Below are 15384 nucleotides of genomic sequence, written 5' to 3'. Positions count from 1 at the left end.
TGTAGAAGAAAGGCAGTTCCCAGAGATAAGGCTAGGACGACTGGACTGAGCCAACCCTTTCTCTGAGACAAATGGACTACAAACAGGAAATCTTTGCTGATCAAACACACGGCACGATGCGTTGAAGCAAATCGGGTCCTGGGAACCAGGTGTGACCAGTAGATCACGTACTGATTGAATCTGAAGAATGGTCATGAAACCCACGTTTTGAATAGCAGCATAGACTTCAGTTAAAGCTGTCCGGAGGCTCTGTTTAGAGCCATGTTTTCATCTATAAGGACTGTTATCCCTTTAATCTACCCAAACCAGTAAGCCTAACTTTGAGCGTCCAGTGCATAAATACTCCTCTGACAGAAGACATGATCATGCAGTATTGAACCTCACAACCCTTGTCTCCTTTCTCCTAAAGTTATGTTTCTTTCCCACTCTCTTCTACCAACCCAGCTCTGTGATAGCAGATATGAATTATCTGGATATTTGGTTTAATTCTCCATTTCATTTAGACAAGAATAGTCAGTTATGTTCTTCCAGTGGTACTCTTTTCCCCAGTTATTGGTTGGATCATTAAGGGAAGGAGTCTTGCAAAATCTGCAATTCTGATTTTATGTGCCTTCTCTGGTATGTTTTAGTCAAATGTTTAATGTTTGCTTGCAGTCTCTTGCAAATAGTTTTTCTGCATGCTTGCTTGACTTGCACATCTTTAAGAGGCTAAATTTCCAGTATCTTTAAGTCAAAGGCTACAGAAGCAGCGAACCATCAGTAGAAGCCCATTTGCCTTTGAAGGGAATGTTCTGGAATCCTTCCTTGATTGATTAGAACTGAAGTTTCCAGTGCTTTCCTATGGTACCTTATGAACATACACAATGTGCAAAGATACAGTCTTGAGGTCACTTCTGACTCTTCTTATTTTTTCCAAAGGATGCTAAGGCAACCAGAGCTCATATCATGGGCTGTCAGTGCTGCTAAAACCCACATTCCCTGCATTTCTAGTATTTCTGATTAGAGAGAAGTGCTCCATTTCTTTATATGCAATGAGTTGCATAGTACAGTATCCAAAATCTGCATTTTGGACAATTGGACATCTATTATACATGCAAAAAAAAAAAAAAAAAAGAATCTAGACACAGACTTTATACCCTTCACAAAAATTAAATCAAAAAGGATCACACACCCAAGTATAAAATGCAAAACTACAAAGCTCCTAGAAAATAACAGGAGAAAAATCTCAATGACTTTAAATTTGGTGATGACTTTTTAGATATGACACCAAACGCATGATCCATAAAGGAAAGAATTCATAAGCTGGACTTCATTAAAGTTAAAATTTTCTGCTCTGCACTGTCAAGAACATTAAAAGACAAGCTACAGATAGGGGGGAAATATTTGCAAAAGACGTCTGATGCAGGACTGTTTTCCTAAACATACAAAGAATTCTTAGTACTCAATAGTAAGAATATAAGCAGCCTGATTTAAAAAATGGGCCAAAGACCTTAACAGATACCTAATCAAAGAAGATGATGGGAAATAAGCATTGGAGGTGATCCACATCATATGTCAGGAGAGAAATGCAAATTAAAACAGCAACAAAATCTGACTGCATATCTATTAAGACAGTGAAAATCCAGAACACTGACAACACCAGATAATGACAACAAAGTGGAACAAGAGAAACCCTTATTCATTGCTGGTAGGAATGTAAAATGGTACAGACACTCTGGAAGAAAATTTGGTGGTTTCTTAAAAAATGAAACATACTTTTACCACAAAATTCAGTGATCACATTCCTTTGTAATTACTCAAAGTCATTGAAAATTTATGACCATGTTAAAGCCTGCACACAGATGTTTATAGCAGCTTTATTCATAACTGCCAAAACTGGGAAGCCACCAGGATGTCCTTTAGTAGGTGAATGGATAAAAAGTTGTGGTACATTCAGATAATGGAATATTATTTAACACTTAAAAGAAATGAGTTATTAAGCCATGGAAAGACATGAAGGAAATTTAAATGCATGTTACTAAGTGAAAGAAGCCAATCTGAAAAGATACCGTATGATCCTAACTCTACAGTGCTTTGAAAATGTAAAACTATGGAGACAGTAAGAAGATCAGTGATGGTCAGGGGTAAAAAAGGAAAGGTTGGGGGGGGGAGTGGATGAATAAGTGGGTCACAGAGGATTTGAGGGGCAATGAACTTCACTGTATGATACTACAATGGTCTTTTAAGTGTGTCAAAGTCTCTCAGTCATGTCCAGACTCTTTGTGACCCTATGGACTGTAGGGTGCCAGGCTCCTCTATCCATGGGATTTTCCAGGCAAGAATACTGGCGTGGGTTACCACTCCAGGGCATCTTCCCGACCCAGGGATTGAACCTGGGTCTCCTGCATTGCAGGCACTCTTTACCGTCTGAGCCACAAGGGAAGCCACACAATGGTTGTTACGTGTTATTATTTATATATCCAAACCCACAGAATGCACAACACAAAGGGTGAAGCATAATATAAGCTATGGAGTTTGCACGATAATAATGCATCAGTGTAGGTTCATCAATTGTCATAAACATACCTCTCTAATGGGGGATGTTGATAAAGGAAGAAGTTATACATGAATGGGGGCAAGGACTATATAGGAATTCTATTCCTCTCCATTTTGCTATGAACCTAAACTTGCTCAAAAAAAAAAAAAAGTCTTTTTAAAAAAATATCCCAATATTTAACAAGGAATCAAGTAGCCAGTGCTATCTTGCACTGAGCCCTGTGCAGTGTTGGGGAGATGGAGGTATAGTCCCTGTACTCAAAGAGCAGCCTCTTGGGGAGCATTTGTGATGGACAAGCCCTGTGCTGGAACCCTTAGGTCAGCACGACGGCATATACTCTACAATGATCCCCATTTTACTGGTGAGGAATCTGAGACATGGACAAGTCCATGAGACTAGTGATTAATAAAGCTGGGATTCAAACATAGGGATCTCTGGTAGCAAAGCCCAAGCTTCCTAAAAAACACATGAAATAACTCAAACAAGAGAAGATGAGGAACTAGGGTGGGTCAAACACAGAGGGCTGGGGCTAGGGGAGGTGCCAGAAGGTGGGAAGGCGGGAAAATCATGGTTATCTAAATGAAGAGAAGAAGTCTTCCTGAAGGAGGTAGAGATTTCCAAATCTTTGACATGAATTTCAGAAAGGAATATTTAATTGACTGGGCTTCCCTTGTGGCTCAGTTGGTGAAGAATCCACCTGCAATGCAGGAGACCTGGGTTCAATCCCTGGGTTGGGAAGATCCCCTGGAGAAGAGAAAGGCTACCCACCCCAGTATTCTGGCCTGGAGAATTCCATGGACTGTATAGTCCATGGGGTCACAAAGAGTTGGACACGACTGAGTGACTTTCACTTTCACTTTCACTTTCATTTAATTAATTGAAGAGCCTCTTGATGATGGCAAATAGATGGGGAAACACTGAAAACAGTGACAGAATTTATTTTCTTGGGCTTCAAAATCACTGCAAATGGTGACTGCAGCCATGAAATTAAAAGACACTTGCTCCTTGGAAGAAAAGCTATGATGAACCTAGATGGTGTATTAGAAAGCAGAGACATCGCTTTGTTGACAAAGGTCCATCTAGTCAAAGCTATGGTTTTTCTAGTAGTCATATATGGATGTGAGAGTTGGACTATAAAGAAAGCTGAGCATCAAATAATTGATGCTCTTGAATTGTGGTGTTGGAGAAGACTCTTGAGCGTCCCTTGGACTGCAAGGGGATCAAACCAATCAATCCTAAAGGAAACCAATCCTGAATATTCATTGGAAGGACTGATGCTGAAGCTGAAGCTCCAATACTTTGGCTACCTAATGCAAGAACTGACTCCTTGGAAAAGACCCTGATGCTGGGAAAGCCTGAAGGCAGGAGAAGAAGGGGTCGACAGAGGACAGGTGCTTGGATGGCATCACTGACTCAACAGACATGAGTTTGAGCAAACTCCAGGAGACGGGGAGGGACAGGGAAGCCTTGTGTGCTGCAGTACATGGTGTCTCAAAGAGCTGGACATGATTCAGTGACTGAACAACAGCACCCAAACTTTATTGACAACATTTACAAATAAGGAGATTTCACATACAAAAATATGAATTTATATCTTCTTTCAAAAAATCATCTCTGGAAAGCCAGAGTCTCCCCCTGCAGAGTCTCCCCCTGTAGCAACTCAGTTGGCACTCAGTAGGCACTCCTCCTTTTACATGGAGTATCCACTCTCTGGCTTGTCAGTACCCCGTCTCCAGGGCTGCTTCAGACATCAGCAATAACTGCCCAGGCTCTGTAAGCTTTTGAGTTTGGGACACCCACTCAATGTCTAAAGGACTTCACCACCCACTTCTGTTCTCTTCCTTCTGACTTTCAGCCCCATCTCAGGAAAGACTTGATCTGCTGCATCCCAAGACCAAAGACAGCTTTGAGCCAGAGTGTCTGGAGATGAGTGGGTTCACGTGGTGAGGGAAGAGGTGAAGAGCATTTCCTCTAGTGGGAGAGACTTCAGAATTCCTTCCCTTAAGCCAGAATGTCTGAATGAGAACTTTCAAGAACAGGCCAGAAGTAGGATTGCTGCTGCTGCTGCTGCTAAGTCGCTTCAGTCGTGTCCGACTCTGTGCGACCCCATAAATGGCAGCCCACCAGGCTCTGCCATCCCTGGGATTCTCCAGGCAAGAATATTGGAGTGGGTTGCCATTTCCTTCTCCAGTGCATGAAAGTGAAAAGTGAAAGTGAAGTCGCTCAGTCGTGTCCGACTCTTCACGACCCCATGGACTGCAGCGGACCAGGCTCCTCCGTCCATGGGATTTTCCAGGCAAGAGTACTGGAGTGGGGTGCCATTGCCTTCTCTGAGAAGTAGGATTGGGCGGGTAAAAGTAAAAGATCTTAAATTGTCTTGTCAGAAACTCGAGTTGTACATCTTCAAGAATTTCTTGTGTTTTAATAAAAATGGCTATGGACTACTGGACAATTTTTACACTTAGACTAAGTCCTTATATCAGATCTGCCAGGTGACCTGCTCCCTGCATAAACCCCTTCCAGTAATCATCACAATTATGACAATAATAAAAGTGGCATCAACTACTGAGAACTGACAACATGTGATTTTTAACTAAGGGCTTTGAACACCTTAGCTCGTTTAATTTCCACAATTACGCTGTAGGTGGGTATTGCCATCCCCATCATACAAATGAAGAAACTGGGGCTCAGAGAGATTAAGAAGCTAAACCCAGGGACATAGCTGGAGAATGACAGAAATGAGACCAGGCCCAGCTTTCCGAATCCTGAGCTCATGTCCTTAGCAGCCATGTCAATGTCACTCAGTGTGCGGGATGCAGTTTCCTGACATCAGAATTACCTAGAATGGCCAGGTCATAAAAATGCATCTTCCTGGGTCCTACATAGGAGCTCTAAAGAGCCACACAGGCAGGGTGGTGGTGCATGATGCTCACTAAAGTTTGAGGGGCTTTAGTGAGCTGCCTGGGCTCCCTCACTCCCAAGGCTCACTTCTGCCCAGACTGCAGACTCTCGCACTTGCCAGGCTCAGCCTGGCTCTCTGCTGCTCCAGCCCGGGCTCTGCAGGCTGATAAATTATTGAAGTTGTTTCATGGGATCAGAAGGAATCTTCAAGGGCATTACCTTTGTCTCCTTATATTTTTAGGAGAGAGTAGGCTGAGGCTCAGAGAGGAGGACTGACTATACCCAGGACACACAACAAAACAGGAATCCTGCCTCTCCATCTCCCTGTGTTGAGGGTCCCTTGCTTCCTCTGTCCCTTTCTTTCCCTTTTTGGACAGATGCCCTTTCTTCTCTCCTGAAAGGTGGACAGAGCTTGAGCTTTTCTTTGGGGCTGGCACTTTCGGAGACTGTGAAAACCTACAACTGGGTCACTTCTATAGCATTCAGGACGGCATGTGGCCTGTCTTGCACTTAGGGCAGAAAGTTGTCACCTAAGGGTGTGCAGCCACACCATTTGGAACTGCTGAAAACAAACAGCTCCATCGGAAGATCAAGAACTCCCCCATGACTGCCCCCCACCACGCCCTCAGGTGAGCCCTGTGCTCTTAGCAGCCCATGCCTCAAACCTTTAAAAACCAATCAAAATCTCGAAGTGCCACTTTTCCCTGGCTTTGTGGTTGTTTTTCCTCCTCCTCCTCCTCTCTCTCTCTCTTTTCAGCTGCCTTCAAAACAGAGAGGAGAAGCCTCTATTTGGCTCTGACAATAAGATCTCCTGGTGCATTTTTCGCCTTGTGTTTTACTTCTGTCATTGATCAATAGACTTAAATGCCAGGCCTCTATCACAGCCGCAGACTTTGATTGCCCAAACTGTCTTGGCCCAGCGGAGCTTGTCTGCTTGAGTTCTGATGCTGAGAAATGTCACAGTAGGGAGGGGTTAGGAGCCTCTGTCAGTGTGCAAGGGAGGGGGGCCAGTGACAGCTCATTCAGGGCCTCTCCAGGCATCCCACCTGCCCCAAGGGTTACCACTGGCTGGAATTCATTCCAGTATGGGGCTGTTTGCAGCCACAGGTAAAATCTGTCACAGCATAAGCACTGAGTGGGGGAAGCATCCGCTGTACCCATGGCAACCAAGCCTCATTAATCTGCTTGTTTTGAAATCTGCAAGGAAAACAGACAACCGAGAGAAGACCCTGAATCCTGGTCTCGGCTGGGACACACACCAGCAGTGTGACCTTTGTCCTGTCACTCAGCTTACCTGTGCCTCAATTTCCACAGCTCCTATGCAGCTCCCCACCCTCCCCACAGTATGAGAAATAAAGCCAACAGACATGAAAGCGCTCTGGGAAGTGTAGAGTGCTATAGCAAGGGGAAGCATATCATTCTTATCCCTGTCGAAATCTAGTGAAACAAGTGCTTTTGTAAACCTGCGTCCACTGAATTGTGTCTCGCTGCAGAAGTCAATCAGGGGCTGTGCTGTTTACAGAACAATTCTCAAGCACTAATGAGAAAATTAAAATTGTAGGTAGGTGTGGGAGAAGGGAGAACTAGGCAGTTGCTAAACTATTTGCAAATGCTCTAGTTCAACAGTTCCGTTTCAGTGATCCTCACCTCCATCTGCCTCGAGTTTAGGAAAAATTTGCCTGCCCAGAAGCATGCCTTCCTCGCAGGAAGATCAGTCTTGCAGGGAAAGCACGAGGTGTTGCGTGGCATCTGTCTCTTTCCCCAGTTGAGGCGTGTTGTGTCTTTACCTTTGTCAGTTTCCTCTGTGAAACAGAGCGTCAGTCTCAGCCGCTGGGACTGAGGGTTATACTCAACCTCCATTAGCAGAAACCTGCACAGCCAACGCTCCCTGATGGCTGGTGTGATGTCACGGGTCAGATCTGAGATTAGCCTTCCCCACCTGCCTGCCCCTGCCCCAGGGAAGTGGCTCAGTATCTATCTGTTTGGGGGCAGAACTACCAAGAGAATGTATCCAAGAACCACTTGTCTCTGCCCACATGTCCACCAACTCTTTGACCACCAAGGCAGAGTAGGATCTCCTAGGCCAGGCCATCAGTGGCAAGTTGACAATGAAAACAAGTACAATGGATAGCTAGTGGGAACCTGCTGTACAACAGAGGGAGCTCAGCTCAGCGCTCCAGGGTGACCTAGAGGGTTGGATGGAGGGGAGGAGGTGGGAGGGAAGTCCAAGAGGAAGGTGACATATGCATATATATATATATATATACACCCGATTCACTTTGTTGTAGAGCAGAAACTAACACACTGTAAAGAAACTATGTGCGTGCAGCCAAGTCGCTTCACTTGTGTCCAACTCTCAGTGATCTTATGGACTGTAGCCCAGCAGGCTCCTCTGTCCATGGAATCCTCCAGGGAAGAATACTGGAGTGGGTTTCTGTGCCCGCCTCCAGGGGATCTTTCTGACCCAGGGATCGAACCCTCATCTCATGTCTCCTGCATTGGCAGGTGGGTTCTTTACCACTAGCGCCACAAGGGAAGCAAACGAAACTATCAGATCAGATCAGTCGCTCAGTTGTGTCCAACTCTTTGTGACCCCATGAATTGCAGCATGCCAGGCCTCCCTGTCCATCACCAATTCCTAGAGTTCACTCAGACTCACGTCCATCGAGTCAGTGATGCCATCCAGCCATCTCATCCTCTGTCGTCCCCTTCTCCTCCTGCCCCCAATCCCTCCCAGCATCAGAGTCTTTTCCAATGAGTCAGCTCTTCACATGAGGTAGCCAAAGTACTGGAGTTTCAGCTTTAGCATCAGTCCTTCCAAAGAACACCCAGGGCTGATCTCCTTTAGAATGGACTGGTTAGATCTCCTTGCAGTCCAAGGGTCTCTCAAGAGTCTTCTCCAATACCACAGTTCAAAGCCATCAATTCTTCGGCGCTCAGCCTTCTTCACAGTCCAACTCTCACATCCATACATGACCACAGGAAAAACCATAGCCTTGACTAGTTGAACCTTTGTTGGCAAAGTAATGTCTCTGCTTTTTGAATATTCTATCTAGGTTGGTCATAATTTTCCTTCCAAGGAGTAAGCGTGTTTTAATTTCATGGCTGCAGTCACCATCTGTAGTAATTTTGGAGCCCAAGAAAATGAAGTCTGACACTGTTTCCACTGTTTCCCCATCTATTTCCCATGAAGTGATGGGACTGGATGCCATGATCTTCGTTTTCTGAATGTTGAGCTTTAAGCCAACTTTTTCACTCTCCACTTTCACTTTCATCAAGAGGCTTTTGAGTTCCTCCTCACTTTCTGCCATAAGGGTGGTGTCATCTGCATATCTGAGGTTATTGATATTTCTCCCAGCAATCTTGATTCCAGCTTGTGTTTCTTCCAGTCCAGCGTTTCTCATGATGTACTCTGCATAGAAGTTAAATAAACAGGGTGACAATATGCAGCTTTGACGTACTCCTTTTCCTATTTGGAACCAGTCTGTTGTTCCATGTCCAGTTCTAACTGTTGCTTCCTGACCTGCATACTAATTTCTCAAGAGGCAGGTCAGGTGATCTGGTATTCCCATCTCTTGAAGAATTTTTCACAGTTTATTGTGACCCACACAGTCAAAGGCTTTGGCATAGTCAATAAAGCAGTAATAGATGTTTTTCTGGAACTCTCTTGCTTTTTCCATGACCCAGCAGATGTTGGCAATTTGATCTCTGGTTCCTCTGCCTTTTCTAAAACCAGCTTGAACATCTGGAAGTTCATGGTTCATGTATTGCTGAAGCCTGGCTTGGAGAATTTTGAGCATTACTTTACTAGTGTGTGAGATGAGTGCAATTGTGTGGTAGTTTGAGCATTCTTTGGCATTGCCTTTCTTTGGGATTGGAATGAAAACTGACCTTTTCCAGTCCTGTGGCCCCTGCTGAGTTTTCCAAATTTGCTGGCATATTGAGTGCAGCACTTTCACAGCATCATCTTTCAGGATTTGGAATAGCTCAACTGGAATTCTATCACCTCCACTAGCTTTGTTCGTAGTGATGCTTTCTAAGGCCCACTTGACTTCACATTCCAGGATGTCTGGCTCTAGGTGAGTGATCACACCATCGTGATTATCTGGGTTGTGAAGATCTTTTTTGTACAGTTCTTCTGTGTATTCTTGCCATCTCTTCTTAATATCTTCTGCTTCTGTTAGGTCCATACCATTTCTGTCCTTTATCGAGCCCATCTTTGCATGAAATGTTCCTTTGGTATCTCTGATTTTCTTGAAGAGATCCCTAGTCTTTCCCATTCTGTTGTTTTCCTCTATTTCTTTGCATTGATCACTGAAGAAGGCTTTCTTATCTCTTCTTGCTATTCTTTGGAACTCTGCATTCAGATGCTTATATCTTTCCTTTTCTCCTTTGCTTTTCGCTTCTTTTCTTTTCACACCTATTTGTAAGGCCTCCCCAGACAGCCATTTTGCTTTTTTGCATTTCCTTTCCATGGGAATGGTCTTGATCCCTGTCTCCTGTACAATGTCACGAACCTCATTCCATAGTTCATCAGGCACTCTATCTATCAGATCTAGTCCCTTAAATCTATTTCTCACTTCCACTGTATAATCATAAGGGATTTGATTTAGGTCATACCTGAATGGTCTAGTGGTTTTCCCTACTTTCTTCAATTTCAGTCTGAATTTGGCAATAAGGAGTTCATGGTCTGAGCCACAGTCAGCTCCTGGTCTTGTTTTTGCTGACTGTATAGAGCTTCTCCATCTTTGGCTGCAAAGAATAGAATCAATCTGATTTCGGCGTTGACCATCTGGTGATGTCCATGTATAGAGTCTTCTCTTGTTTTGTTGGAAGAGTGTGTTTGTTATGACCAGTGCATTTTCTTGGCAAAACTCTATTAGTCTTTGCCCTGCTTCATTCCGTATTCAAAGGCCAAATTTGCCTGTTACTCCAGGTGTTTCTTGATTTCCTACTTTTGCATTCCAATCCCCTATAATGAAAAGGACATCTTTTTTGGGTGTTAGTTCTAAAAGGTCTTGTAGGTCTTCATAGAACCGTTCAACTACAGCTTCTTCAGTGTTACTGGTTGGGGCACAGACTTGGATTACTGTGATATTGAATGGTTTGCCTTGGAAACGAACAGAGATCATTCTGTCGTTTCTGAGATTGCATCCAAGTACTGCATTTCAGACTCTTTTGTTCACCATAATGGCCACTCCATTTCTTCTGAGGGATTCCTGCCCACAGTAGTAGATATAATGGTCATCTGAGTTAAATTCACCCATTCTAGTCCATTTGAGTTCGCTGATTCCTAGAATGTCGACATTCACTCTTGTCATCTCTTGTTTGACCACTTCCAATTTGCCTTGATTCAAAACCAAAAAAACAAAAAACAAAAAAACAATGGCAAGTTTATCTGGATGAGTGGATTTTTTTCTGAATCAAAGAGTGTTCTTTCAGAGAAGGGGGTGCTATTACACAGTTTCAGCATCTTGTTGCTAAGGTGAGGCAGGCCCAGAGCTGTTAGGTCCCCTGATGCTTCAAGAGAAGACTGGAATGGGAATGATGATGTAAATGTAGCGAAATTTTCAAAAAACAAAAAAGCATTTGTGGGCCACCAGCTTGCAATTTTTGGTCTAAGGAGGTGCTGAGTGATGGTGAACAGGAATCCGGGAGGACAAGCATGAGGATGTCCAATCCATTTCCTTTTCCGGCTGGATAATGAAGACAGGGTGCTTTAAGCACGGACTCCCCATCTCCCACACCCCCGCTGCCTCTCAGGTTTCAGCAGTTACTACTCACACCCCTTCTCCCAGTAGGACCAGTGATTGGAATATCTATGTGTTTAGCAGTTGCCCCTTACGCTGGTGTTGGATACACAGCCGCTCTCTCGAATGTTAGATGCAGCACAGAGACTAACACTGTATGTCATGCCTGTTGGGGTGGGAGGAGTAGGGTCATTGCCATTATTTTCAGAAGTTTCCTGTTCATTTATACTTAGCTCAGGGAAGCAGTGAAGCCACAACCTATGTGAATCTTCTCTGTGTTAAGGAGACTACCCAGATGTTGCTAGAAAAAATATTTTTTTAAAAAAAGCAATTGAAGCGATTCTAGTGATTTTCCTTAGGAATAAGACTGGAATGAGAAGCCTGCAATCATTCAAATACCACTTGCCACTGTTAGTGGGTTTCCATTTTTAAAGGACAAATGTTCATAAATACAGGCTGAGGTGTGTGAGTCTCTACTTAGAGCTGACCCCACATAGCACTGAATACTGGACTTAACTGGTGATTTGAAGCCATTGCTAATACACAGAAGAACTGTACAAAAAAGATCTTCACAACCCAGATAATCACGATGGTGTGATCACTCACCTAGAGCCAGACATCCTGGAATGTGAAGTCAAGTGGGCCTTAGAAAGCATCACTATGAACAAAACTAGTGGAGGTGATAGAATTCCAGTTGAGCTATTCCAAATCCTGAAAGATGATGCTGTGAAAGTGCTGCACTCAATATGCCAGCAAATTTGGAAAACTCAGCAGGGGCCACAGGACTGGAAAAGGTCAGTTTTCATTCCAATCCCAAAGAAAGGCAATGCCAAAGAATGCTCAAACTACCACACAATTGCACTCATCTCACACGCTAGTAAGGTAATGCTCAAAATTCTCCAAGCCAGGCTTCAGCAATACATGAACTGTGAACTTCCAGATGTTCAAGCTGGTTTTAGAAAAGGCAGAGGAACCAGAGATCAAATTGCCAACATCTGCTGGGTCATGGAAAAAGCAAGAGAGTTCCAGAAAAGCATCTATTACTGCTTTATTGACTATGCCAAAGCCTTTGACTGTGTGAATCACAATAAACTGTGGAAAATTCTTCAAGAGATGGGAATACCAGACCACCTCATCTGCCTCTTGAGAAACCTATATGCAGGTCAGGAAGCAACAGTTAGAACTGGACATGGAACAACAGACTGGTTCCAAATAGGAAAAGGAGTACGTCAAGGCTGTATATTGTCACCCTATTTATTTAACTTCTATGCAGAGTACATCATGAGAAACGCTGGACTGGAAGAAACACAAGCTGGAATCAAGATTGCCGGGAGAAATATCAATAACCTCAGATATGCAGATGACACCACCCTTATGGCAGAAAGTGAGGAGGAACTCAAAAGCCTCTTGATGAAAGTGAAAGTGGAGAGTGAAAAAGTTGGCTTAAAGCTCAACATTCAGAAAATAAAGATCATGGAATCTGGTCCCATCACTTCATGGCAGATAGATGGGGAAACAGTGGAAACAGTGTCAGACTTCATTTTCTTGGGCTCCAAAATCACTACAGATGGTGACTGCAGCCATGAAATTAAAAGACGCTTACTCCTTGGAAGAAAAGTTATGACCAACCTAGATTACATATTGAAAAGCGGAGACATTACTTTGCCAACAAAGGTCTGTCTAGTCAAGGCTATGGTTTTTCCTGTGGTCATGTATGGATGTGAGAGTTGGACTGTGAAGAAAGCTGAGCACCAAAGAATTGATGCTTTTGAACTGTGGTGTTGGAGAAGACTCTTGAGAGTCCCTTGGACTGCAAGGAGATCCAACCAGTCCATTCTAAAGGAGATCAGCCCTGGGTGTTCTTTGGAAGGAATGATGCTGAAGCTGAAACTCCAATACTTTGGCCACCTCATGTGAAGAGTTGACTCATTGGAAAAGACTCTGATGCTAGGAGGGATTGGGGGCAGGAGGAGAAGGGGACGACAGAGGATGAGATGGCTGGATGGCATCACTGACTTGATGGACGTGAGTCTGAGTGAACTCCGGGAGTTGGTGATGGACAGGGAGGCCTGGCATGCTGCAATTCATGGGGTCGCAAAGAGTCAGACACGTCTGAGACTGAACTGAAAGAGCAATTTGGGCTGATTTGACTTTCACCTTACGCTCTAGAACCCACCATCTGGTGAGAGATGCCAACCCTGAAAGTAGGAGCTAAGTTTGGACCTTAATTTTTATCATTCAGAGCTCATGCAAACAGATATAACAGCATCTTTCATATCACTTTTGATGTGAAAAAGAAAGGGACAGTGGTGCAGTTGGGGTGCTGGACCCTGAGAGGCTGCTAATGACATCACCAGGCTGGTTGTGGGCATTACAGCGCTGTTTGCTGCAGTTCCCTGCAACATCTTGGCAGGTTTCATCAAAATTGGGGGTTTGAAGATCACCTGTTAAGTGCATCAATGGGAGATTATAAATGAAGATCAAAGTGAGTCTATCTTTCTTTTTTATTCTTTGTTTCTTCATCTCTTGGGAAATAAGCTAGTACAGTTTAGCCCCACCCCTCTTTTTGTTTCTTCCTCCTTCCAAGAGGAGAGCTGCTTTGTGTTTTTTTCCTTGCGTATTTTTGACACTTCACTCTGTATTAACATACACTGCTAACAGAAACTTCTGCTTTTTATGTGCTCAGACTGTCATGCTACCAGCAGCACAGACTCCTCTGGTTTTCTGCTACTCTTCTTCCTATAAAGCAACTTTGCCCAGTTCTCTGAGTGCACATGGGGTCTCGCGCTCTCCAGGAGGCTGCCCTGCTTGTGCCAGCACTCAACAGCTCTCCTCTCATCAGGACCCATCCAGCACTAACCTGGGGGCTCTGCCCACTCCCTGGTTCATCTGTGCTAGTCTGGCTCCCACAGCTGGAGCAGACTCTCTCTGAGGGCAGCTGCTGAGTCACACTCTTCTTTGTGCCTCGGCCTCCACTGCAGCCCGGCCATAGCATAATACCCTATGGAGAGGGAGTAGACATGCGATGTCAGTGTTAATCAGTGTTCTGTGGGTGGTGAAGGCATGAGGTGTAATTCTCTCCTCCTTCAGGCTGGCTTTCATTCCTTAAGGCTTTAGGAGGACCCAAGAGAAAGCCAGAGATGTTCCCCTGCAATGAGAGTCTCAGCTCCACAGGAAAAGGGTAGTCAACTAGCCATTTCATCCCCCTAACTTACAACTTAATCATACGTTTGGAGGGAATTTTAGGAACAGGTCCAGCCAGAACTTCACTGAGATATTCTTTTCTCTTTGAGCAGAGGTTTCCAAAATTGGTGTTTTTCCAAACTCATCGCACTTCGTAATGACCCTGATAAATGTGAGGTTTCTGGTCTGATTGAGGTAGCCAGGGGCTAGTGACTCAACATTCCATTGGTCATATTTTTTTTTCCACATTCAATATCAATTTCACAGGGGAAAGTTAACTTAAGGCAATGTTCCTCAAACATGCCCCATTATCAGGCTCACCTGAGAGGGCTGCTTAAAAACGCAGAGAGCAGAGGCTCCACCCCAGCTCTACTGAAGCTGAATCTCTAAGAAAATTTCCTAGAAGTTTCACTTTTAAAAGCAATATTCCAGGGGATTCGAATCAGCAAAGTTTGCAAAATGTTCATTTAATAAAAGTTACCTTTTCCTCAGTATTTTATTATGAATATTTTCAAACATAGAGAAAAATCCAAAGAATTTTCAGTGAACATCAGTACACCCATGATCTAGATTCTACCAGACACTTTACTTGTTTTATTATATTACATGTCTATCTGCCAATCCATTCCACTCTCCATCCAGCAACCCAGCTTTGTTTTGGGGGCATTAATGTAAATTGCAAGCATCAGTACATTCTCTCCTAAACACCGCAGCATGCATATTATCAACTAGAGTTCAATATTTGTTTATGGTTTTTTCTTTTGAGAATTTACAGAGTGAAATGCATAAATCTTACATGTATTACTGGATGAGTTTTGACAAATACCTTCACCCATGTAACCCAAACCCCTGTTATGATATGGGGTATTTCATGTCCCTTTGCAGATAATTTCTGCCAATACCCTTCAGAGACCATTATTTTTCTGATGTTGTCCACCACAGTTTGTGTGTGTGCTCAGTCATGTCTGGCTCTTTGCGACCCCACAGACTGTAATCAATGAAGCTTCTCTGTGC

The sequence above is a fragment of the Bos taurus genome, chromosome 18 (assembly GCF_002263795.3).
Source record: "Bos taurus isolate L1 Dominette 01449 registration number 42190680 breed Hereford chromosome 18, ARS-UCD2.0, whole genome shotgun sequence".
NCBI classification, from domain to species: Eukaryota; Metazoa; Chordata; class Mammalia; order Artiodactyla; family Bovidae; genus Bos; species Bos taurus.
The sequence above is the reverse complement of the archived record's forward strand: the minus strand, read 5'-3'. Positions refer to the sequence as shown.